At 39.1% G+C, this 27320-nt stretch overlaps 1 protein-coding gene across 2 annotated transcripts in view; it reads left to right on the forward strand.

Annotated features, from left to right (window-relative positions):
- Nucleotides 1-27320, forward strand: part of LOC109485268 (fibroblast growth factor receptor 2-like) — an 80975-nt gene that overhangs the window by 2725 nt on the left and 50930 nt on the right. The window contains exons 2-3 of one of the 2 annotated variants that reach the window (XM_019788749.1): nt 5113-5204; nt 17115-17187. The gene's annotated coding sequence lies outside the window, so the exon portion shown is untranslated. The remainder of the gene's footprint in view (nt 1-5112; nt 5205-17114; nt 17188-27320) is intronic. The other variant, XM_019788751.1, reaches the window with a different exon arrangement.

The raw sequence follows: 27320 nt of genomic DNA on the forward strand, positions 1-27320 counted from the left end.
TGCCAACAGGAGCTAGCTTTCCCTGTGACTGTGTGTAGATCACCCAGAGCCTCCCGAGCCTCTGACTGAGGGTCAGCATCAATTTGTCTTGTGCTGTCTGAGTTCTTCTGATTTAATGATTAGTGTATTTTGATCTGTCATTCAGAGGTGGGGATACACATCATATATTTTGAACCCCTTGTTGTGATGTACGTGATCCAAAGAAACTCAGATTTCGTACCTCTTTTCTTCCATCTAGCCATACTTCCCTCCATTCACCATATCTATATCAAAAATCAATTGGCTTTGGCCATCATACCATGCACTCTACTCCATTGTTCCATTCGTCCATCTGTCCCTCAATCCATCCATTCATGAAAATGGAAATGCAATGGTCATATACTGTGCATGTGTATCACGTAGGCAATACACCTGCACTTCTAACAATTGATCAATGCGTCCTTTTCACATGTCCCTTGTTCTGGTGCTCTAACTTTCATTGACTGCACTTCTTCACATTTTTCATATACACTTCAGGACAAGGTTGACCAATAACTATGGTGGAATAATTTGTCCTAGTTGAAATTGTCCCCTGTTATCTCCACACTTTTACATCTTTATTGAACAAATGGTACTACAGTAATTAAAAGGATTCGGTGCTACATGTACTCCTTTGCAGTACCCCCAACATCTCATTTAAATGAACATATGCTGAGAGGAGGAGAGCAGACTCCCCAATTTCGATCTGGTGCCAAACTCATTATAGCCCTCTTTTTCTCCTTAAAGAATCATGAAAAAAAATGCATCACGCAATTTGCAAGAAAAGGAAGATGAAAGAAACAGTAGTGAGCAGGAAGTTCACCATATGTTGTCTTTTGGTGCAGTCAGCAGTCCCCCCTGGAGACAGTAATTGTGTTACAGGTGCCCCAACAGTGGGGGATATTTGGTCCTGATGGGAAGCATCTCATCACTGGCAGTGATTGATAGTATTAAAGGTGTGGGGAAAAAGATCTGTGTCAATCTCTCTCTACAAGTGCTGGACATTGTATTTGGAGTATGAGCTAGTTCTTCTGAGAAGGGGAAGGGAAAAGAAAATTTAAGTACCAGTATAACAGGCAGAAAAACAGCTGTTGCTCCTTCTATGCAGGTTTCACCTGTATCCATCCAAGGCAAGTCGTTTTCTTGCAAAGTCCATGGGGGCATGGCTCCCAGATGGCTTGTTTATCCCAGTATGTGTCCTTGGCAGGAGGTTGGCCATGATTGACTCTGGCACCAAGGCAGTGCGCAGAGTCTAGACTACAAGACAACTTTGGAGACACCTCCGTCATGTTGCCAGACCTTCACAGCAGATACTGGTTTGATACCATGTCTAGATTGAAACTTCATATCTTCTCCAGCTTGGATTCAGGACTGGATGCAATTTACTGCATGTAACCTTAGTTGGCTATTACCTTCGTGACAAGTGTGATATCTTACTTACTTAAATCCATTTTCACTGTGATACTGGTGAGTACTAGAATATCCATAAGGTATTACAGTCACCTTACATTTTTTTATGAAATTGCTGAAATCTGTAAGAACATCCCTGCTTTTTTATTGCTGACATTTATATTATATTGAATTTATATATATCATATTATATTGCATTTCACATTGAATTGTAAATTAAGAAATATTTCAACACCACAGCATCAGCTGAAGTGGTTGTCAGAGTTTGCCAGCCATGGTCAGCATTGACCATCTGTATCATTGTATAACCTTATACAGTATTTTCTTCTGGAGAGATATGTCACATCATTATTGTACAGTAGATCTAAATGTTTCAACATAATCAGCCCATTTATCACTCAAGGCAGGCCTGACTCCAGGCCAGCAGGGCTGCTCATTTCAGAGGAGCAACACATTTTGAATGGATTATTTCATTAGACAAATATACACAGGGAATGTCAGGCAGCTTGGAATTCATCTGTGATTAATTTGGCAACAGGGAGAGGATCTCCTGTTTACCCCACTAATTATCTTGAATTCAGGGTTTTAGCTTTTATTAGAAACAGGTGGGGAGATAACGGACTTGAAAATGACTATGAAATGAGCTTAATTTTTTGTGTGTAACAATCTTAGATAGCTAAAGCCATAGGATAAAGTATGAAGGAAAAAATGTTGGGATGATAGTCTCGATTTATGATCAGCTCTGTTAACGTTACATATATATAATTTTGCCAATTTGAAAAACAGGGTGTTAAGTGCAGCACCCTTCAGGTATGTACAATTTAGTAAGAGGGACTTGTTGAATTTTTATTCCAAAAGGCTGTTCCAAAAGACAGATGGCATTGCCATTGATTGATAATAATAAGTCTATTATTATTAAGCCTAGCCATGGGGGCTACTGGCTGAGAACAGGCTGTTCAGAAGGCCATAATTTTTCTTGAAATTATCAACTTGAAAAAAGATAAATAATCCACATATCATGGATTTCTTCTTATTTTGCAAATCAAACATCAAGTAAATTTCAGAGTTGTCAAGTTCTTTCATTTCTGTTTCAGTCTTATTTAGATTGATTATCCACAAAGGTATGCCCTAATTCTGCCATTATACTCCTGGTCTGTGTTTTAGCTACTGGTATGGAGCTGCAGTCTGTGTTTCGTACTCTTGCCAAGTAATTTTTGCACAGCCTGTGTCAGCCACCCAATTATTCTGGATGTGAGGAAGTCCAGGCCTCATCATTGTTCTCTGGGTCAGTTTTGCTCTTTGATGTTTTTCTGATTCCTTTGTAATATACAAGTCAACCTGAATATCTGATTAAAATCACCATTCAAATACTGGGTTACAAAAACCAATGGTTACAATACTAAGAAAATGGCAACAGTAATGTAGAATTTATAAGTGCAAGAGTAAGACATATGGAACATGTTTTGTGGAGATTCACATTTGCATCAATTAAAATAGTATCGTATACCACAGAATATCTTCGACTTTATTGCCCTCAGCTCACATCCTTATTTCCTGAGTTTATTTCCGCAAACCTCACACAGGTGGAATGCCTCTGCATCATGTGACCTTTACTTCCGTAGCGTGGAAGGACATCAGACAATCAGAAAATTTTTCTCCCTTCACATCTAAAAGGAAGTACAGTGCCGGTAAGGTGTGGCGGATATGTCTAAACCCTCCAGCACAAGGATGTGAGACTTCCTCCTCTTGGGAAAGAATTTCCTTTGACTGGAAAAAAATAGATGAAATTTATATAACATTAAACATCATGTCATCAGGCAACCACCCGTATTTGGCAAGAAATGAAATAGCTTTTCTACAGTGTCTGTAATTTACAGTGTAAAAACGGTAACTGGCAAAAAGCTTATCGCACAGTCACACCTGTAAGCCTTGTTTTCAGAATAAAAGTAAAGATACAGAGTTCTGGAAAATGTCCACCAAATTTTTCTTCACAGATCATACATCTTGCTTATCCACCCACCTTGTATTCATTTAGGCAATTAAGCTATGATACAACCCCTTAGAATTTAGATCATTATATGTACATGGTGCAGCATTGCTGACAGTAATTGAAATGTGAGTTTATTTGCCACTGAGAGATGAGACAATAAGAACAGCTGGAACCTTGTCTCTAGATAACAGCATTATCTTCCACTCCATGTGATGATCATTATGATAATCAGAGGTGGGCTGCAACAATTGGATATGACAGGGGGACGAAAGTCTGACGCCAACTGTCTGTACTTCCTGCTGTGTTGTCCGCCCGGTTCCACTAAGGACAGTCCATGCCGCCGCCACTGTCTTTTTACTTGATATGCACCAGAACAAAGGACCAGTTTCACTTCAAAAGTCTCCCATCTTGTCAAATGTTCTTTGAAGAGTGAAAAGGAGTCACACCCTTATTACGTTTGTCAGAATTCATCAAGGTGTTAACAAGTCATTCCAAATGATTTGAGCACATGCTGCCTTTTTTGCTGTAAAAAAGTCTGTTTTATAGGTAAAACTGGTCGCAGACAACTTCACACATGTAGCAGTTACATTGTATATTTATGTAGAAACAGAGGCAAATAACCATTTCAAATAGGCTTCTCCTTAATGGTAGCGTACAAGTAGATTAGATACATGTATAAAGCCTGTGTGTACAGGTAATTTATGAAATAGATATAATAGCTTTGTAGACAACATAGATAACATCCAATGCCAACTGTGAGAGTACATGTTCAAATGTCTGTAAGTATTCATGTTTTCATGTCTCCAGATCACTCAACAACAAATGTATTGAAACAATAAACCTTTAATTTAAAGTTTTTTGGATAAAAGGACATTTCCATAGATTTTTGAAAACATTTAATTTGCTATAGAATGCATGGTGGTAGACTGCTTTGGGCTATCATTCGTCACTGCATAGCAATCTATAATTAAAACATGAAAGCAAGGTGTCCTACCTTTAGTGTACCTGCTTTCAATTAGTTGAATAAAGAATATCCCCTCATTTTTAGAAGGTAATATTTGACCAAAAGTGAGGAGCAGGATTTAGTTTCAAACAAAACCTTTTAATCCAGAGATGGACAACTTGTTTACTTGTTTAGTTTGTAAGCAGTGAAAAGTAAACAACTGCCATTGATTACATGACAAGCAGTTTTGTTCACCTGTATTAATTGTACACCTGTGCTTCAGCATAAATGTTGAAATGTTGTGCTTGCAAGATAATACATGTAGACTATATGTAAACTTTGTAAATATTTGTGAAGTTTTTTTGAAGAAGAAAAATGAAGACATGCAAAAGTTCCCCAATTATGACACTTTCATTATAAAATCGTTTTCTCATGTCACCTCCTTGAAGAAACGTATTTTAATACATTTAAAAGATTTTGTTAGTCTAAAGATTCAAAGCTGGTAGATGGTCTAATACCTTTTAGATCTAATCTACAGATAACAAAGACAACTTTGATGCTATCAGGATTTTCTACCAAGGAAGATGTCCAATTATTGCCTTCAGCAGGGACCATTTTTTCAACATACCTTTTCTTCTTTTGATCAAGTAGTGTCGAAGCAATGGAGCATCTGAAAATTGTTGGAAGTAGCAGCAGGAAAAAAAATTCTGTAAGCTATTCTATTCTGATGATTGATCTCTTCTTTCCTCAGTTTTGGCCTAAGGCATTTGGTTGATGACCTGAAAAGTCAACATATACAGGCGTCCCAACACTCCAGTGGGGCCATTGCTGACCAATTGTAAGGTGAGTTGAGTTGGTACTATAATTTCCTCCTGGCCTAACAATAGTGATGACTGCTTGTGTGATGTAGGTCAGTGAAAGATTCAATATTCACCGTATTTTCCACACTTGTATCTTATCTGGTGGGTAAACTTACATCTATGAAAATATATGGTGAAATTTTATGTTTCTACTGAAAGCCATGCAAAGATAATTATTATCCCCCTCAAAGGCAGCACCGGCCTTCATTTCCGTATTTAGAATTAAGTGTTCTTTAGTTTGATGATCAGACTACAATTTGAGCATCATTTAACATAGCAACATGTGTTACATGTGAACAATGAATGATGCACATCTGTTCCATCTAGTTTTAGCTATACTGTTATCACCTTAGGTAACCACATGTTGGGATGAAGCAGTAATTGGTGGACTGGCTGTATTTAGTTCTTGTCATACAGTGCGATATACAGGCTATAAAGTCAGAGGGAAAGATATTATCAACTGTAGGAATTGTAGATGATACATAATTAGTTTATAGGCATGGTGAATGGTGGGATAGGATTAGAATTTTGATCCAATTCCCCCTGGTAGTCCATAATGGATTCTCCCTTGGGATCACCTGTGGCTTCTGGCAGAGCCCAACTCATTAAGCAGACAAAGGAACTATCAACAACAGATGAACTCCTTTGTTTGCTTAATTGACAGAAATGCCTTTTTGAGAGCCCAGGCTGTTTTCTATTTAGATTGTCATCTTACCCTGAGATTAATGTAGGTTTTGTTGTTCAGGAACTGGTGTTTGGTGATGTATAGCAATTTGCAGAGCACTGTCAGTGTATGTTTTGATCTCTGGATTAAAGTGATCCTCTGTCTGACACATACATGTATGTGAATGTCTATCAACTGAGGAGCCTATTATTTTTTTGTATATTCAACTTTGATAGCAATAATTGACTATCCAACTTCTATTGTCTCTGTGGTAAGATTGATTTTCAAATAGGAAATGGAAATCTTAGCAAGAGTTAATGTTACTCAACAAAAATGTGTTTAATTAGTGTATAAAATAAAATAGCTGCTCAAGTGGAATAATTAAAAACATAGATAATCCTTTCTCTTGTATGGGATTTACAAATTTTCATTAAACTGCTACGAGCACTTACTAACTGCATTTGTTGGGAGGAGTCCAGACTATCCGGTAATCAAATGACCAAGACTAACAAAGCATCATCTAAAGTGACAAATATGGGTTAAAGTAGTTAGCATTAGGCATGTAGGTAGGAGGAAAGGCAAAATAAGGCCAAAGTATAAGTACAGTTGATTTGAGTCCGTACAAATTTAGTAAGGGAGACAGACATACATTCTTTGCCATCATCATCAGTTCCCAAGATGCTATCTTTGTTTTAAATGGAATTCAATATCTTAGATAATAATTACCCCAAGAATGCAAATGTTTTAGTGGAGATTAGGTTGGCTTACACACAGTTAATACCACTGTCATACTGGGATGAAAATCTCAGTCCCGTCACTCTTTCAACATGTTGTCTTTGGTCCAGGTAAAGAAAGAATAGAAATTAAGGGAAAAAGGCTGAAGAGTTTACGAAAAATTAAGATGTACATCACCGTCAGCACGTATCTTGAGAGTTATGAAATAGAAGAAGTCCATACAGGACATCAGGAATCTTGAACAGAGAGTTCAACTTCTGCATTGAATCTGTCATGTTACTGCTTAGGTTGTTTTTCTTCTATACAGACATGTTCTATGGCACAATTGTTCCTTGTGTTCTACAGGGCAACCCAGGCTTAACTGTCTTACCGGCAAGATTGTGGAACCGATCAAGTTCATTGCTCAGTCTCTAGGATACAGTCAAAATATGAACCTGACAAAAATGACTCTGCAATGTCAAAATATGAACCTGACAAAAATGACTCTGCAATGTCTGCTGTGAATTTTGAAGTCACATTTTTATCAATCAAAATTGCTGTGATCAAATGTTGTTTTACATTAATTTACTTTTCATAATTGCAGTCCCAAGTAAAATAATTAATGCAAGGGACAAAACTGGTGCAACGTAAAGCACATTTGGTGGTTTTATATTTCTTCAGCTGCCTCAAATTTTATCACATAAGGTTTAGGATACCGTAGATGAAGTCACTTAGGATGTTGCCTTAATGGATAGTGTAAACTTCCTGATGATTTAGATATGCTGGTGCTCATAGAGACTGACCTCCAGATAGTTACTTTGTGGGGTCGTGATGTTGTAGCAGCTCTGCAGATTTCATGGGTGCCCTTGGCGCCAGTTCCAGGCAACATGAGAGGCTGACTCAACTGGCAGTAAGCTTCTGGAAATAAACTGTTGAAATCCGGAGGAACTGGAGACACAGCTCGTATTTGGTGCTGGGTGTTTTTTGTGAAGATGGCGAACAGGAAAGATCTGTCAACCTTAGGTAAATAGGCTGGCACAGTGGCAGGATGCTTTGGAAGTCTACATGCCAATCAGGGAAAGAGTTCTGCCTAGTAAATGGCTACATACTAGTAATTGAACAGACATACAAAATATATTTAAAAGGAACGATTTTATTGGATCCTCAAGATGAGATTGGGACAAGGTGAAGGTGAAGCTTGCAAACAACTATTTCAATCAAACCTTGCCAATATTCCTCTGTAGCGATACAAAGTTCACACATGAGTCTGTAGAAATGGAATCTTAGATGGTTGAAAGCCTGATTCAAGCATAGTCTGCTGTTTCCCTATAACATCCCTCCAAAGTACCATACACCTGATCATGAGCTTTTACTGTCATTCACAACTGTACTCCAGAACTAGGATAGCCTTGTTCCTATTGTGCTATCACATCCCAATAGTATCCTTTCACAACTCAATCCCTTGATGCCTACCACGGGGAACAGTGTAGGGTTTATCCATGCTGCAGCTTTAGCAGCAGAATTAGCCAAATCCTCTCCCCTCCCAGGAAACACTGCCGCCTGGCGCCACTCCAGTGTCAGCCTCTGTGGGAGTTTGCTTTCATAGGCCTGTGGTGAAACACCTTCCACAAGGCATGTGGCATCACCTTCATTTGGGAGAGACAAGTTCAAGGGCAAAGTAAGGATGAATGTTGAAGGATTTCTCCCCTATAATTAATATCACTGCAAATATCACTTTCAACTACTCTGTGACCTGTACATTGTACATTAGTACCTGGGAGGTATTATGTTTGTTATAGCCTGCATAGCTCTCGAACATGATGTCTGTCTTACAATGTAACAATTAATATATCTATTGCAAGTTGAATAGGTAACAAAGTTACATTAAAACAGTTTCTGTGCATGTTTTTGAAGGAACGCATTCTACAATCTGGATATATAAGGACAGATAGTGGAGGGGTTCAAGCTCTGAAACCCAGGCCACATCTAGGAAGATACACAAAATGCAGAAACTATTTGCATCTAATTTTTCACCCTCAAAACTTGTAATCAATACAGCTATTGTTACATTGTTTTCTGCACAAAACCTACTAACATTTATCTTCATTGTCGGCTTTGTAAGTCAAGGCTCCTGTCAACTGATAATAAAATAAATTATAACTGACAGGCTGATGATTTAACTATCTGGCACAAATTATGCAGCGAAGCAGGTATAGGTTTTATCACCACACCTGTGGTATGCAACTGTTTCACCTGTTGCTACCTGTGATACAGTCCAGTCGTTGTTGAAAATTAATGTAGAGGAAGAAAGAAAAAAAATCTGTCAACTGCTTGGAGGAAGAAAGGAAGAAGAAAAATCATCTGTCGATTGGTTCCAAGGCGTCTGCCCGCATGACTCATTGAGACTGCTCCAGTTCTCCTTGTGAACAGCAGGAAAACAGGACTTTCGTTTATCCCAGACAAATGAAGTGGCAAGTTTTAATTGGTGTCCACGGCAACCTGCTGGGGGAGGCACGCCCCCTTTCTTGTGCAGAACAATGGTGTGATGGATAAGCGGGTGACAGGTGGGAAGCAGGTACAATAGAGCCAAAGGCCGCAGGTAAATTTGCCCTGCAGGTGAGATGGGTCCAGATAGGGAAGTGGCGCCAGAAGGAACAGTGGAGGGAGGATGGGCACATCTTATGACAGTTACGTGAACAATAGCTGTACAGCCCTTCAGATTAATAATGCCTTTGTTTCTCTATTTGTAACAAAATGGACCCATGATCAGGTTACTAACATGTATTTATGGCAGTTCTACCAAATTCCTTAAAACAACTGAACGAAAATGCAACGAACATAGATTTGTTGAGGATTTATAAAGAAGAAAAAGTCCGTTCAGCTGATAAGCTTAGGTGTTGATTAATTACATAGCCTGCAAGCAGAGAGAATTTTGTTGTAGTCTGCAAACCTTCATGGTAACATTGGTCATTGCAGCCTTTTTCTTCCAAAAACTGTGACTCCTGATCTTCATTACACTAATGTCTTGGAAAGAAAGATAAGACATGCTGCTCCATCAGTATAATGACCATTTATTTCACCACATGTTGGCTAATGTTTATTTATGGCTGCCTAATGAACTCCAACAGTGTTAAGTCAATCGCCATGTATTTGTAAAGGTGTGATGATTTGAAAGAGGTGACAAATTTCACTCTCTCCAAGTTTCTATTGTTTTCCACTCTCTCTTGCTTTCTTCTTCTATATTGTAACACTTATTTCCTTTATGATGTGAAAAATGTAAGAAGAAGAATGTAAAAAAAAAAAATCCAAGAACCCATTACAAGCATATTAAACTTAATTGATATTTTACATGAGGTACATTATATGTATTATAACAACAGCACAATCTTGATGTTGTCTCACTCCATTAGAAAATCAAACTCCTCAATGGCTGTCCAAGGCTGATTCCATCATGTTTCTAACACTTTGGTATAACCTTTAATGCTAAATCTTGCCTTAGGCTTGTTGACAAGATTTAAGGCTCAATCGCGCCCATGCTTCCAGAAAATCTCTGAAAATGCTTCTGAGATAAAAGTAACCACAAAAGTTGAAACAAGTGTGACTGTAAACATTCACAGGTGCTACAAAGAGTGACTTTGCTCCAATTGATTTTTTTTTAACAGTGCGACAAGAGATGAAGAAAAAGTTAGTTTTCTTCCAAATAAGAATGGTATGGTTTTCTGAAAAATGTAGAAATCACATACATGTAACAAAAAGAAAAGGTAGGTGAAAAGGCAGGAAACATTCCTTTGCTGGCTGGCGGAAGCTGTTAATTACCCAGACCAAGGCCGTCAGTGTATGGGGAAGGTGGGGACGAATATGATTTACGAATACTCGTACGATCTACTGAGTCCATCATCACCCATTTGTTCCATCCACATCACTGGCTCTAAAGAATCAGCTGAGCATTGAGTTCAGCAATATAACTCAAGGCTGTCAATGAATATGAATAATTTGAATACACTGACTCATTGTATCAAAAATGAGAATGCAGAATAAAAATTGTCCCTCAGCCTCGGGCCTCACACCTGCAAAACTTGCGTGTGAAAGTTTTTTTTGTGCTGGCACTGAAACTCAGAATCAGATGAGCATTGAGGCAATATGCTGTCAATGACATATGACTGATTTGGAGACACTCTTGAATAGGCTATTGTATCAGAGATGTGTCAAAAATGAAAATGTAGAGTAAAAGAGTTGTCCCTCAGGCTTTACACCTGCAAAACTTTTGTGTGAAAGTTTGTCTAAAAAATCAGAATCGGATGAGCATTGAGGCAGTATAACTCAAGGCTGTCAAAGAATATGAATGATTTGGAAACACTATTGAATAGACCATTGTATCAAAGATGTGTAAAAAATGCTGAAGAAAAGTTGTCCCTTAGCCCAAGGACATTGCTCAGCCTCAGGCTTCACACCTGCAAATCTTGTGTGTGAAAGTTGTTTGTTTGTGTGTGAAAGTTGTTTTGTGAAGTATTGGCTGAAGTTGGCTGACATTCCCTGCAAACTTCAAGTCTAATCAGAAATCAGGAGATTTCTAATTTTGGATTGTGGAAGTGCCTTGCAAACTTTTAGAAATTCTAGAAAGCTATAGATAACTTCTGTAACATTAACGTTATACCTAATGTCTTGCACTGATATCTATATATATCCATTCCACTCCACTAGTACTATACAGTAGATATAGGAGTTAAAATTTTGGAACCAGAAAATGTACCTGGTGCTTGCAAAAAATACCTCAAGAAACTTAATTTTCTGACTCTCTAGACCATGTCTGCGAGATTTATGTGGCACACATGTAAAACATGAAGTTATTATCTTTCAGTGAAACCTGATATGTCATTAGTTTTAAAAGAAATAACTAGGTTTGCTTTTCTGGAGTATATTTAGGCATAGCCTTTTACGATACTACAAGTATTAACAATCCCATTGTAGGTAATATTTCAAAGTCTTATGGCATCTGCAAACTAAAAGGAATTATGTCAAAGAGGGGAAATTGAAGCATTTTCAAACAAATATGACAGATTTGACTTTTGTGGCAAAATTTGCAGAAATTTTTACCCAGACAGCCTATACTCTCCTAGTCCCCAAGGTTCATGCAGTAAGCCACCCCCTCAATTATCTCTGTCAGTCATCACATGTCATGTTTGATTGGAGCCTCTGGGTGCCCTGAAAGGGTGACCTTCAACCGCCCTTTCCCACAGGCTGCCCCCATGGCTATACACACAGGATATGAGAAAACTAAGTAAGATTGGGAGTCAAGTCAACCAAATTAAAAGCACATTGACTTATCAGGGACCCAGGAGTGTTCAGCCTACCATAGCAAATTCGCTTTGGTTTGGGCCCTACTGCCTGCTCATGCACTTCTCTGCCTCTCCTGTTGCTCCTGAAGAGATACTGTATAACATTTATACTCTCCATGCACAGGTTGATGGGAGAAGATTGTAATACCTTTTTATATATGGCCCGTTTTTTTGTCGCTACCCCCACCGACCTTGGGTGGCGTATTGGACCCTTTCTGGCCAGTGGATACTGCCTGGCCAATTTGATACAACTGTTTTTTTGCTACCTTAGGATCTGCTTGGAAATTATAACATTAGTACGCGGCGATGGGTGCCAATCAAGGAGATGAGGAGGACAGTAAGGGCACATTTCTTTTTGTGTGATGCTGTATTTTGTTTTGCACGTGTATATCTCTAAAGGCTGAACGACGATTTTAGTTGGTGAACATAAAGTCTGCATCATATACAAATGAATTATGTCATTTATTTTTTGCTGTTGAAGGGATGGTACATTCGTTTCTTGAAGGATGATGACCATTGATATCACAACTTACTAACTTACTATATCATATTACATGAAATTGTGGAGAAAAATCATTTATCACTATGCATATAGTCCTGAACAAATGGGCAAATCAGCATTCATTGTTTTTTTCCTAGATTATGTGTTAACTATGCCACACACACATATTGACATGATGTTCCCTGCCGCTGAATATTCCATTGGCCAACATGACTGCCAAGCATTTGGAAAACTACCATAAATTTGTATATGAGAAGCAGACAGAGGCAAGCCCTTGTAGGCCCTCAACTTTACAGTGAAAGGTGCTCTAAACTGTGTCCAACCTTGACTCAAATGGATGGCAGGTATCAGCCCAGTGCCAAACATTCCAGGTCAAACTAATCAGGGAAGGAGGCAGCTTGCCACCACTGGCCTCTATCATCATAACCAGGCATGACACTTCTCTTACCACTAAGAGAAAACTTAACCTTCTGCCCTTTAAGGTAGCCCTCTTGGTACCAAGTTCGTACCAGTCAAGGGTAGGAAAGCAGGGTGATGGTTAATTTAGGAGGTAAATTACTCCTATCCTCATGCAAACCCTTGGGATTATCTTGATTGAAGGAAGGTCATATGCCAAATTTTCAGGTGTAACTATGTCCATGTTGGTTCTGAACAGATTAGTACCAGATTTTTCCAGATAAACAAGAACACAAGTTGACAAGCTCACAGAAATGTCTTTTATAACCCCATGAAGAGTTGTATATAATGAAGGATGAAAATGGATTTTGACCTAAAAGTTGATCTGCTGAGCACAGGAGACATTATAGTGTTTACAATTCTGTTTCATGTATTCCTTACACTTAATTTTTCAGCAGAAAACAACATCATCATACTATTTACCTGGCAGTGCTACCACTATCCCATGTACACACCGATGACCTAGTTCCTAATGACCAAATGTATTAAATTTTTCAGTGTCTCAAGTTTTCTTGCCTTCCATCTTGATTTCCATCTTATTAGGCCACCAGTAACCTACATCTTACTTTTCCCCAACCATTTCCAATCCATTGGCAAGAGGAGATTCAATTGCACCTTCCCACACAACTTTCCAAACATGGTGATGTCCTAAATAGACTGAGGTGTTAATCATGTAAGCCTATGCAAACAAAGTCGGTGCTGTAAAAACAATGTGGCATTAACTCTCCTGTTTGCACAGTGCTGTTGTTCATATGGACTGCTGTGAGGATAATCAGCCATGAAAGAACAATTAAGAATCCAGTTTGTGCCTTTCCTCTTATTCAATAAAAGATCTTCATTTCTAGTTCTGTATAAGAGCTATCATATCTTAAGTTGCTTGACAGCGACGTTTACTTACTTTTAAACACACATTTCACTCATCGTCTTTCAACTGTATAGACCAAATTAAAAGAAGAAAATCTACCAGTTTCCATGGTTTATTTGTTGTCTCTCTGTCATCAAATATTGATTGTAAACATTTAAAAAGTCATGTTATCTGGGTAATTGTGATTGAAATATTTTGGATCTATTGACTTGGCTACAAATTTTACTGCAGACTCCGTCCTATATCTCGATTCTGTAACAGTATAGCAGATTTGTCTGACAAACTATTTGTAGCATGGCCGGAATGTCCTGTTTCCTTTCTTTTTGAAGGTTTGAAAAATGCAATCAATCAAGCAGAGGCAGATCACCTGATGCCTTCCTTTTTGTGGCACAATCAAACAGTCACAAGAGACCAAAAACATGTCACTTTTACTTCACAAGTTGAATGGTTCATATCCCAAATTTCAACAGCTCGGTTCATGAAAATTGAAACAATGTTGTTCCCCTCAACACGCCTGCCTGGAATAGTGTAAGACAAGCGTACAAGCATTGCCTTTCCTGCCCAGTTCTGACGTGTCCTGTAGTATTTCAAGTATTTCTCACCTAATGAGAGAGTGACTTCTGCCCATTGCTGTGCCCACAGCTAATGGTTTCTTGCCAAGTTTACCCAGCTTAGATCAACACCCATCGTGGTAATCAATAGAAGCTATGCCCTTCTTACCAGTTCACTGTATTTTGCCGAAAATTAACTATTCTGGGTAAAAGCCTTTTTTCAGTTCAATTCATCCCATATCTTATGCCAACTTGCAAAGTGTGGAACAATAATTGTCATTTTCAATTTCATTAACTCACTTTTGTGGCACCACTTTTGTAAGGACAGTGGGATAAATTAGCAAGTATCACCATAACCATATCAGTAACTGTGTTTCCTTGCCCCTCAACCAAGGCTGACTGAAAGGAGAAAGTGACAGTATGACTTACAACAACTGCTGATTCTATTTGGCAGAACTATGCTAGCCACCCACTCTGAGATTTTGCCCTTGTCTTTGTGACCTGGAAGAGCACCTACTGCTTCTGTGATTGTGAAACTAAAGAGCGAAGAAGGCCAGGGGCAAGACATACTCCTCACAGGAGTTTCTTTGCTTTTCTTGGCTTCCGCTGAAGGTGACAGAGGGCAGTCACCCAATCTCCCCCCAACTTTCCCAATTGAATCAATCACTATGACCCGTCCATTCATACCATGTTCTGCCCCCAACCAAACAGGAAGAGGTGTTTCTGGTTTCAGCCTTTCTGTTGGATGTTGTAACAGGAGCATCCTTGGTGTTTCTGTGGACCACTGGAATATTCTGGAATGGAGGGGGGAAGTTGAGTCATATGAAATATTTCTGATAGACCTGTTATGGCTACTCACTAGTTTTTTTCAACAAAACTTTAATATTTATTTCTGACTGACATGTACATTATTATAGCACAGTCAGGCTGTAATTTTGACGGACAAGATAAATAGACTTTACCTGTGCACCCCTTCAATACATAAGGTCTGACCCAGTTTGCTGGTTTGCCCACTTTGTACCCCATGAAAGCAGGTAATCCCAGCAGGATTGAGTGGTCTTAAGTCTGAATATGTCATGCAGCTCCACATATCACCATACAAACTAGCAGTTTCTCTTCCGACTTTATGCTGCAATCCGTTAAATTAGATGCATAACACAGTATGTCATGCCTGTGTTTCCTTAATCCTTTTGTAACTCAGGAAGAGGGGAAGTACTTTGTCTTAGGTTGTCATTTCCAAGTTTCCTGTGCATTTACTTTCTGACGTACTTTCATTTTGACCCATTTACCAGAATTATGGGGTACAAGCAAAAACGTCCAAAGTAGTTAGACAAATGCCCCACAACTTGAAGAAGGAAAAGGATAAAAGCATTGTCACTGAGGCTGATTTCAGTGCTGAGGCATCACTGTCATTTTGTAGCAATGGTGTGATTTTGGAGCAACTAGTTCTATATTCTCTTGTAACGTTATAACGTTAGCACCATCATTTTGTAGCACACCAAAAATTTGTTGAGTGGGAGACTCTTGTAGAATGCTCATCAATAACTAATATATAGGAAATTAAGGTCCTATAAGACTTTTTACTAATAGGCATAAGATTTGGGCAGCTTGTCAGCTGCCTTCATCAGGGTGTCATGGAGGCAGCCGCATGGCAAGCCGCTGGTATGTTGTTAAGGTAAAAGGTCTCTAATAACCTACCAAATCAATTCACGAACTAAGGTAATATTACATGTATGCCAAAATTCCACCAAAGCTTCTTGGAAACCCAGGAGCTGTGTCTGCTAGGCAAATACATGTAGTTTAATGTAGCCTCAAGATTTATTACATGATGCTGCTATACTATACATCCTGCAACAAACTTTTCTGTTCTGTGACCTTTCCAGAAACAATTTATGAGTGTAGTGATAATTAATCTTTTATTACTATGTGTGTGGGTGGGTGTGTTCACATGTGCTTCCAAGTTTCCATGAATTCTTCTTAATGGCTGCTAATGGGGTGTTTTTGTTTATGTTGCAGTTCTTGCCATATGTCTGGATGATATAGTGTTGTTTACTAAATATTGTTATTACTGACATCAATAAAAACTGTTTTTTCATTTGCTATTTTCTATGTGAATACCTTTTTATTCTGTTTATCCATTGACTCAATGTTGAAACATATACTGAGAGTGCAGACATTGATGGGATGTGCATGTACAGGTGTACTGAGAAAATCTCTTGAATGCAATAAGCTGACAAAAAATGTGCAGCTGACCAAAACACCCCCTTGACATTTCCGAAAAACCTTTGTAACACCCTGGCGACCTCTTGACTGGCTCCACTACTGATTTACCCAGCCAAGCTGTGTCTCAAACTTCTTGAAGAGCTTGCTGGGAAAACTCCAGATCTAATGCCTCCAACTGCTCTTTTGTACCTGCCAACCCTTCAGATACAAAGGTGTGATTACTAGGAAAGAAGTGGCCAAAGTTCTCAACTTTCTATTGACCGAATGTACAGGTGGCTAGCTTCTGTTGAAAAGGTAAAATTTCAAGGACTTCTTTAATTGATCCAAAAGAATTTTCTTTGTGTTTACAATTTCAACAATTTTTTGTTTCAAAGCATCTGTCCACCATCCTTTGTGATTTTCTACAAGAAAATAATACATTGCCATTATACTGAAACTGAAAAGCAAAAATTAATCTTTGTCTTTACAGATTCAGAATTTAAGAAGACATAATCATAAAGCTCTGAATGCAGCAGATGTATTCTTTACAAGGTTTACGTTATTCCTTTGCTCACACTTTGCTTCATTTACATTAAATTACAGGAAGTGTGACGCTTCTTCAGATACAAGTCACCTGTTGCTAAGCAGTTTAACAATCGTCAGGACTGATCATCAGGTACCTTCATCACAGATCACATATCATACATATATACATCATAAACGCAGTCTCCAAGCAGAGGCTAGGCTTGTTTTGGACATGTTTAGGTAAGAAATGGTGTACCCAAAGAAAGCTAGCAAAATATACACCCATACAGACAGCCGAAAATAAACGGCCAAAACAAGCCTAACATCTGCTTGGAGAGTATTTTACTGATGACGATTTTGTCACAAGTGCAAGCCAGAATGAAACATGTGCCAAGATGTCTTTCTTCTCCAAGTCCGTGGATTAATGAGGAATTGAAGCCATGTTTTATTACCGTAGAACAGTCTGGTGGGCTTAACTGTGCAAAGAAAGGATGCCATATTTTATTTCCTTCCAGACATTTGTAATAAATTACCACAAAAGGTGACAGGAAGAATTATTGCTTAGTAACAAAGGGAGGGGTCACCAAAGAATGACAAAGTTGTAGAAAATGGGTAGAATTACCATTCAATTCTTGTCGCAAACGTTTTTTTAATCAAATAATTATGTATTACATTCAAGTCTAGAACCTTTCTATGTTGGTTACTATTTAATCAAAGGTACACTGACTCATGAATAAATCTTACTTCTCTTCATTAACTGCAGCAATCATAGTGCATATCAGTTGTATGATAAGACTAGTCAAACAATAAGACAAAGGAGCTCTGTGGCCCAATATTTGCCCCTGTCTCCTGGTATGTTTATACGATATGTTTCATTGTCCCTACAGCCAACGGCTAACAGGTGTCATTGAAAATCATGCCTTGAACTTTTGACACCTGTCTTAAGTCATTACAGGAACAAGACGACAGCGTTAGCTAATGACCAAGAAGTCCGAGTTGTGTGAACGCATAAGCGTGAAAGTTAACATGCAAACAGTTGGAAGTAATGCTCTTACAATGGGGGAATTATTTTGTTAGGATACCGTAAATGGCCACCTCTACACTACCCATTGGTTGTGGGATTACTCCGTACTTCTGGCCAAGTCTGTTTCCAGGCTAACAAGTTATCTTACTCCCACAATAGAACTGCTATTTGATAAGCAATTTCTATAGAGCTATTATCTAATGAGGGCCTACAAGGGGGGGTAGTGATTACGAATTACGCAAAATTTTCGCTGCCGATTACGAATTACGTTAAAGTCTCAGAGCTGATTACAACTTTACGATTTGCGGCTAATGTCCGATTACGAATTACGATGATTTTTTTGGAGGCTGCCTACGAATTACGAAGTCTAAAATGGCCTGATTACGAATTACGAAAAAGGGCTTGCAGGCCCTCTCTAATGTGTCACACAGGTCTCTTGATTTAAAAAAATACTGCAGTTCATACTCCAATTTAAAAACTGCAATTTGGATGGACAACGCTTTGCACTTGCAATTGATACAGCAGGAAGATCATTTTCTTGGTTCCACAACAATTAAGTGCTCCTTCATTTTTGTAAAATGTGTGGAGACTAGATATATTAAAGAGAATGATGGCACAGACCGTACGAAGTGATGTTGCATTGCATGCCATGATGCAGGTTCCTAGGTTTCAATCACAGTATTTATCTGAGTGGGTGAACAGGGCAGAAAACTAGTCAATAGAATTATCGTCAGCAAAAATTCCTTCATGCGCAAGAATACTGCTACCTTTTATATGTCTTACTTTCATCTCAAGTACTTTGCAAACAGTCAACATATTCAGTAACCTTTGTACATCGGAACAGGAATAGCCGACTGAGAATGTCTGCTTGGATAGAGGTTGTCTAGGACCTATGTGCCTTGCTAATTGAATCTCCATGTCAGAGAAGATAAGTTAGACTAGCCTACAGCACCTGCCTCTGAGTGTTTGCTGTGCCCTGGATACAGATAAATAGGTGAGTCATAAGACAATTATGCTGCTGTGGCTTGCGCTTGTTCACATAATGTGGTTTCTACTGATGAAGCAACAAAACATTTGTGGAAAGTAGTGTATTTTGATGTTTAAATAAAAGAGTTCAATGCAGCTCATGTTAGAGGTTATCTTATGCAGAGAGATTTACATCAGAGATGCCAGATTAATGTTTGTTGCTACATCTTTTTTTCTACAGAATTAGATGATTGTGAGATACAAGCAAATGATGTACTAAGTAGCCAGGTACTGCATTGACAATATGACTGAAAGATGTCAATGACAATGAAAGCATCAGAGCAGATAATGCAGTAGAACATAATTGCCCAGTTCAGACCAGAACTTGCCCAGACGGGCTACTTAAATTTTAAATCCTACACATTGCAGCTTTGAATTTACATTTTTTTTGTGTGTAGATGACAAGGTATAGACTTGTTGTACTATTAAAAAGATGAAGAGAAGACATTTGAAATTCTTGGTTGTGTTGTGTGACAGTGTATTCAGCAAAGCCCTCTGGAATCCAAGATGACAGGCAGGCACAGTCTCCTGCACTAGATGTAGGGATGAGGCAAATAGATACCTGTGCCAGGCTAATTGAATCAAGGCTACAATATGCTGGCATCCTGAACTCTTATTTACGTAAGCTGATAAGTCAGTGCACATTACTGCCAGGTGGGTAATATTTTCTGCCTTCCACGATGGTCTTGAAGCCAATGTTTGGTAAACAAGCTGATTAAATTTTTGGAGCATTGCCTGTTGTTGGGTGACGTGCCACCATTTGGTCAGTTTAGTAAACACTATTTCTTATATGGCACATACCTGACTCGAAAAGTGTGATATTATACATACTTGCACACCCTTTTGCAAGTCATCTTTGATGTACCAAAAGGACCCGGACTTGTTCAGGAAGAATTTGGACACATTGGGTGCCTTGGTTTTACCTTTCCGGATTCCCAGTATGTCCTTGATACAAGACAGTAGAATTTTCCTAAATTTTCCTCTAGTCATCCAAGGACATTATATTGAGTCATCTAATTGTCACCAATCAATCAGGTCCTTTCAAGTACTTCTAATGACTTCCTTACTCCTTGATGTTCTGTTATCGTCAACAAGTTCTCTCACTTGCCCCCTTTAACCTGACAGGAAGCTACAATTTCTTGGCTGACAAGCTGCTTTGACAACATTGCCTTCAGTTTACTGTTCCCCTCACAATAAAGTCATCCGGCCGGCTCTTGTGTTGGGAATTATGAAGTCAAGTGGTCGATAGAATTTCAATGCCAACAGTCCCAACTGTTTTGAAATTTCATGACAATCAGAGTGGAAAATTTATGAGCCATAACTAGAAGAAAAAGATCTAATTCAGTGAAGATGACAAGCAAAGGTGTGAGAAGTTCAACTGGCCACCAAAAACGAGATGGGATTAAAAGAAGATAATGAACTTATTCCCATTTAAACATATTTATGATTAGACTGTCATGGACCTTTCGAAACTCAAACTTGCGGTAAAGTATAATATGAAAATGACTTTAAAGTTCATCTGTGCTTGAAAGTTCATAAGCATAAAGATAGTCATTTATATGGTAACTTAACAGGTTGAGCTGCACAACATTCTGGCCCTTAAACCTTGCTTGCCCAGATTTTGCCTTGTGGCTAAAATCCCACCTTGTGCAGGATGGAGACGCCAGTCGCGTCAGGCCATTATTTGCTCACCTGGGGAAGAACGTGATGGCTGTAGATTTTTTTTGACTGATCAAAAGAGCAATTCACACATACATGCCACTGGTGTGGGAAAACACCAGGAACATACAAAAAGACTGTTTCTCTTATGAGTCCAGCAGGACCATATTTTACAGCCACATGGTACTTAGTGAATAACAACAATATAGAACATGTTAACTGACATGGCTTATCTTGTGTAAGGTCTTGCATATCAGCACCAGGGGGTAAAACGCCACTTCAGATGCATACTCAAACTCAGTGCTGCATATGAACAGATGTTTTACAGCCTTTATTGTACCGTAGTCGAAAAACGGTCAACGATCTTATCCCAAGGATGATAAAACTGATTTTTATATAGCCCAGCCCAGCGTGAGACCAGATGTCTTTGGGTACATACCAAGGAACTGTTAGTAGTACAGCAGAAAATGATTCCAGTGGGAAAAAAATTCAGAAAAATCATACATATGGTACACAATTAGTCTACAGAAACTTGCCATACAGTAATTGGATCCGGCACCTGATGAATAACAAACCTGCTGTGTGTATACAAAGTTTCCTTTCACTTGTCATGACAAGTTTGGTCCATGCTAAAACTCTTGTGTGGAGTATTAGCCATCGGTTGACTAAGGTTTGGCCCTGAACAGTGGTTTCTCTGAGTAAGTTTGTTTCGTTCAATGGCAGAACCCCTCCTAGCCATCCATCTCGTACTTGTAAAGTGACAGAAGCAGCCTCCAGGCATGACCACCGTTAGTAGCACAATAGGCGGAGAACAAAGAGGGCTCAGGTCGGAAAAAAGATTACGTGTGACCACAGTGACTGCTACTTTGACACAGCAGCCACCTGAGTCTTAATGATTGACGGACGGGTGTGGGGAGGTCCTGGCTGTTTTGGCAACCTTTGACAAACAGATTAGACCAAATGAAAGAGAGGGGCAGTGTGCCAAAAGACCAAGGCGCTTTTGATGGCCTTCCCTTCCAAAAACAAGAACTCTTTGTGTTTTTTAGTTGCATTTGTTCAAACAGTCTATAGGAGGTTTTGATCTTGAGACCCCGAAGCGTAGCAGTGATGAAGCGGTCAACTTCGACATGTATGGTTGGGTACAAAGGACTGCATGCATACATGCTCTAAATATACAAATGTGATGGCAAGCCTCAATTAGTTTGGAGTAAAAAGCTGTGGTGTCTCCAAACAAACTATTGTTCTTCCATTTGAATAAAGACGTTCCAAGTGCAAAAGATCTCTCCTATATGACATGGCCATTATATGAAATAACCAATAAATCACCTCTTTGACAGCAACTGGTTTGAATCCAGTTTGTTGTCACAACAGAAGGCCTGTAACTTGTAAAGGAATAGACATTTGGGTTTTCGTAGCTAGAATGAAAATTTAGCTTCAGTGGTGTCCAGCACTGTATTTTGACAGGGGCTCTGCTATAATATAGGAGACGTCAAGTTGTGCCAATCCTAAATTTCATCCTGATGATTAGTATTAGATATATATCTAGTACTTAGTATTCTATCCTGTTGACTTTGTGCTGATGTAATTGTTTTTATATCATTGTAATAAAGTTGTGTACAACTGCTGCAGCAGAAAGTAAGTTTTGCAGTCACCCAGGATCCCTACCCAAAGGGTCAGCAAGTGTTGGTCTCGCCTCACCCAAACAGTGCTGGCAAGTTTATTGTACTTTCTCTGGCAGGGAGGATTCCAAGGTTCTCTCACATGTAAACAGGAATTTACCAGCTCGTTTTATCTTCTGTCTGAAACGTCTGGCAAGGACTAATGGAGCAGCTGATGACTCTAGAGTGGTTGTTCATATTCTCCTACTTTCTTTACCTTACAGCCATTCCCGGTCTTTCCAACTCAACTGTGTATTAAACTTTGGTGGAAAGTATCCATAGGAATGACCATGTAAAAGACTCTAGTGACATCTGGTGAGCAGGACTGTCCTGTAGAAGCTTAACATTCTGTTATGTCTCATCCATAGATAAGTTATCATAACCTTGTGCCAGTTTCTTCCTATTTTCCTGACAACTGTGTGCTTCCTGGCCCATGGTCAAGGCCTAGGGCAGACAAATTGAAGGATCTGTTCAGGGATGTTACGTACCTCTATATAAAGTGGACAAAATCACCTCCAATTATATAGAAGTATGGGGGTATCTCGTTTGTTTTGCAATAAAAGTACATGTATATGGTATTACATACCTTGTTGTTGACACCCAAAAACTATTGCTTTTTCATTAAGATTAATGATGCCTTGCATGAAGCAACTGATCAGTAACGGTTACAAATGGCGGCATCACAGATGAGGAAGTGTATCAATCACCATCAAGTTTAAGTGTCTGCTGGAGAAAAAACTGTTACTGCTGTTTCTCTGAATTTAAGGCCATGAAAGACCCTTTATATAGATTTAAGGTGGAATGAGTGGCGAGTATTGTATCCTCCCTGAGTAACAGTTTGTCAGGGAGAGAAAGCCACCCACACAGACTGGCCTCCTACATCACATGTGACCTTGGTATACACCTAATGGCCAGGTTTCACTCGTGAATAACATGTCAATAAAGAAGGGTCTGATTGAAACTTCCTTATTGTGTCACACAGCTTCCTTTCAAGATAAAGGTGACTAGAATAAAGGCAAAGAAGACATTTCAGTAAACATGGACAAATGTTTCTCTCGAGGATGGACAGGTATTTCTTGGCAGCCAGTCCACTTGGGCACCCTGAGGAATATTCTACATTCCTAAGGATGAACTTTATTTGACAATGTTTACTGAAGTCAAAACTAGATCTCACATCTTTTTTAATCACTGTAACTCTACATCTGTCCCAAATTAAAAGAGGGCAGGAATCACTTACATATGATGAGCCTATTTAGCAGATACCCATAAAGATACACCTGTCAGTAGCGACAGGCCTGATACACCTGTCAGTAGCGACAGGCCCTTAACACCTATCCTAGAAAACATCTTCAGGAATGGTGTGAAGACATTAAGACACACAAAAGAAAATGTGTTGAAACTTAATTGCCTGTGTTGTATACTTCTCCAGACATGCGTCGGGTAAAAGACAGGATGTTGCTCGGATGTTGGGTTAGGGGTTGGTATTAAATGGTCACTGGGCTCGCTCCACTTGTGTTATCCAGGCCACACACTTGGACAGATGGACATGTGTAGACAAGGCCAGGGGTTGAGGTTGGGGCGAGGGGAACTTTGTTTGGACAGGACATAACTATGTCTCCTCTGTGCCGCAATGTTTGGTCAGTTTACATTGCTACACTTCCAGCAAATGGCAACAGGAGGGAAAAAAACAACAATCCTCTGGGTAACAAGAAAAGATCAGTGATGTTGCCAGTAATTTTAGGTCTGATTTGTGTTTTGTTGAGGGTAGAATCAACTCTGCTGTGTGTATGAACTACTGACCCAGTTGATTCTGCTATATAACTGGATGACTGTTCCATATATGTGGCAAAGAAGAGAAAGTATTAGAGAAAAGTAAAAGAAAGAAAGAAAGGACAGTAAAAAAAGTAATATTATAGCATTCTTGTCCTTTTTTGAAAAAATCTCATGATACATCCTTTCAAAAAACTGTTTCTGGTTTGGGGGGAAAGGTCCAAACAATATAAATCTTGATTTAATACATGAACAATGATAGCAGACCAACTGATTCATATGATAAGAAGACTATATTCAAACGAAAAAGTGCACCACTAAAATGACATACATGTACAGAATGCTACAAAATGAGGTACAAAACTATCCTAGCCCATACATGTACATCTGTCTGGAGATTAATACAATTGGTCTCTTTTTAGCTGCAATATTTATTGCCCTGCTGTGTTAGCTGCCCTTCCCTGCAGAGGACCATTGGATGTGACAACATCTGTGCCATGTCCTGAGCCCTGCCTGTTGCAGTGAACCTTGACAGCGCTGTGCAGGTGCAGACCTTCCTGGGAACTAAGGAGAAAGCATTTCCCTACTGAGCTTCAACTGTTGCCTCTGGGTAAAAGATGCAACAAGAATCTGTTTCCACCATTAATTACTGAACACAGAGTCCTGGATGCTGTCACCACAACTTAACATTGAAGCTTAGGGATCACCGATTAGCCACAAGAATCTGAACAGTGATTGTTTATGACTCTGTCATTGTGAGACATATACGATCGACAAGCTTTTGTTTCTTTGTGTTGTTGGAAGACGGAAAAACTGTCACTGATTGTTTTCTCTTTAACTATTGAATACATAGTCTACCAGGTTGTGAACTTTAATAAGAACATTTTCCTTAAATTAATTAAATACCTGAGGTGCAATGTCCCCAGTTGTTGGCTGTTCTGCGGCTACCTGTGCCAAACTCATTGCCACAGGGCAAGCCACAGTTTTCACATCTGTGGTCATTATTACTTTACAATCTGGTGATTTTGGCCACTTCCTGGTCCGCCACACCAGCTGTTGCTACATCTGTTCGACCACCGTCCCAGAAAAATAATCTCCCAGGCTTGCCTCCTTCTGTTGCTAAACTCTGTTGTTTTTGCTCTGAACCAGTCTGCACTTGATTGAGGTGTGTATTTATTCTTCCCTTTGACGTGGACTGTCTTTGAAGTTTGATGTACAAAATTATGAGGCAGCTGCTTGCAGTTAAAACTTTGTACTTGAACCTGGTCTGTGTGTATACTTGTCAATTTGATGTTCAATTGATGACTATTGTTCTAATTTCACAATGCTTAATTTACTTTCCATGTACTCAATTGTCCATTCACAAGAATACTTTGAAAATGGAAAGTCCAGCATGACATGTGACTGATTTATGTGCAACTTGAGACCAGTTTGATCTCTAGTACATTTGTAGATCACAAAGGGTAAGTGTACACAAAGTATGACCTTTTGCTTTCCCTGAAGGGAGAACAAGCTGAAACACAGGGCTGCAATCATGCTGCTGTTGCTCTTTTCCCCGGCAAAGGTTGCGACGGGGTCCTTTGTGAAATGCTGTAGCCTGCCAACACTTTTCAGTTAAATTTCAACTTCTGAAGGAGTTTGCCTTGGTGATTTCTTTCAGCTGTCTAAACTTTTCTCTGGAAGAGCTGCAGGATTTCCTGTCCCTTCTGAGTATAAAGGCTTCCTGCATCCTGGCATTATAATATGTTCCATAACGTAAGTATTTTGCTTCAATCCAATGTAAATACACAGTCTCAGACTTCCAATTATCAATTTATGTAACCCAGGATATTGATTGGCCTGTCAATTTCTGTCTCAAAGTCTCTGGGCTTATTAAATAGGCATTATTGTGAAATATCAGATTGGCACATGGAATAGCTGACGGACAACTAAAGCATCATTTAATCAGGAATTTGTAGCAAAAAGAATATTGTATCGTAACAAAAAGAGGAATTTATGGAAAGTTATGATTGTCACCATGTAGCAAATATCTGGGACATCATCCACTAAATGATTTGGTAACACTTTGGGTCCTCGAAAGTGGACCAAAGGATGTCAGATTCTCACGAGAAAACTGTGTAATGTAGATTATGAAGTTATTGTCAGTTACTTTGATTTGTGGGAAGAAGAACAGTATTGAGTACCTCATAAAAAGAGGAAGCGGCCTCCCACTTGTAGGAAGCTGTTGGATTGTATAGTGGCTTTATCACAGGAAGCTGTCCGTCCCACAACTTCCTGTCTCCATTATGACCAAACCAGGGCTGAACAAACAGCGCAAATTGATGTGAAGTTGAACCAGTTTGATACACATCCTCCTTCAGATAAATTTTTTGCTGTACACTTGTAAACAGGGCTGTCACCTGAGATCATTATGATGCCTGTATATGGTGCCAGAAAGACTAACAGGGTTGTTGGGATACATACAAGAGTCCACTAGGCCAGACAGGGATTAATATGGAATAGAATTGTGACATAAATTGACCCAACGTGCAGTTGCTCCCCTAACTTCTTGTGTTATACCAAGGAGGTCCCCTAGAACCTCCTTGGTTATACATACTAGCTTATATAGAAAAGAAACTCCCTCAGTAAAGCATTTGACCCCTTTGAAACGAGCACCACATGCCTTTCCAAAGAAAGGAATGTCATGTAAGAAATGAGCAACCATACTCCGCAACTTAAAGTTTGCTATGATGATGATGATGATGAGACTTTTCCAACCTGTTTTTCATACCTTTTCTTTCACTCCTGACCTGGTCAATCCCTGCCTGTCTGCTCTTTACCACACCTAAATGTTTATGGTAAATCTTATATCATTCTGGAATGGTATACATACACCCTGTACCTTGTGTGTTTTATCTCAATGAAATGGTTGGGAGGCACCAGTTTTATAAATCACCATCCATATCAAACGTTTCCTTGGTGCTAAACATTCTATGTGATAAGAGCAATTTGTTACACTTCGTACCAACTTTCCATGGAGGAAGAATCATTTATCAGTGTCACATTTATCTGTGTCTTTTTTGCTCCTGGTGCGACAAAAAAGGGTTTGCTGTTTTCAGAGGGACTCAATTTTCCTTAATTCTGGTAACCAAGATGATATATGATATT

The sequence above is a fragment of the Branchiostoma belcheri genome, unplaced genomic scaffold (assembly GCF_001625305.1).
Source record: "Branchiostoma belcheri isolate BF01 breed outbred unplaced genomic scaffold, Haploidv18h27 scaffold74, whole genome shotgun sequence".
In the NCBI taxonomy this organism is placed as follows: Eukaryota; Metazoa; Chordata; class Leptocardii; order Amphioxiformes; family Branchiostomatidae; genus Branchiostoma; species Branchiostoma belcheri.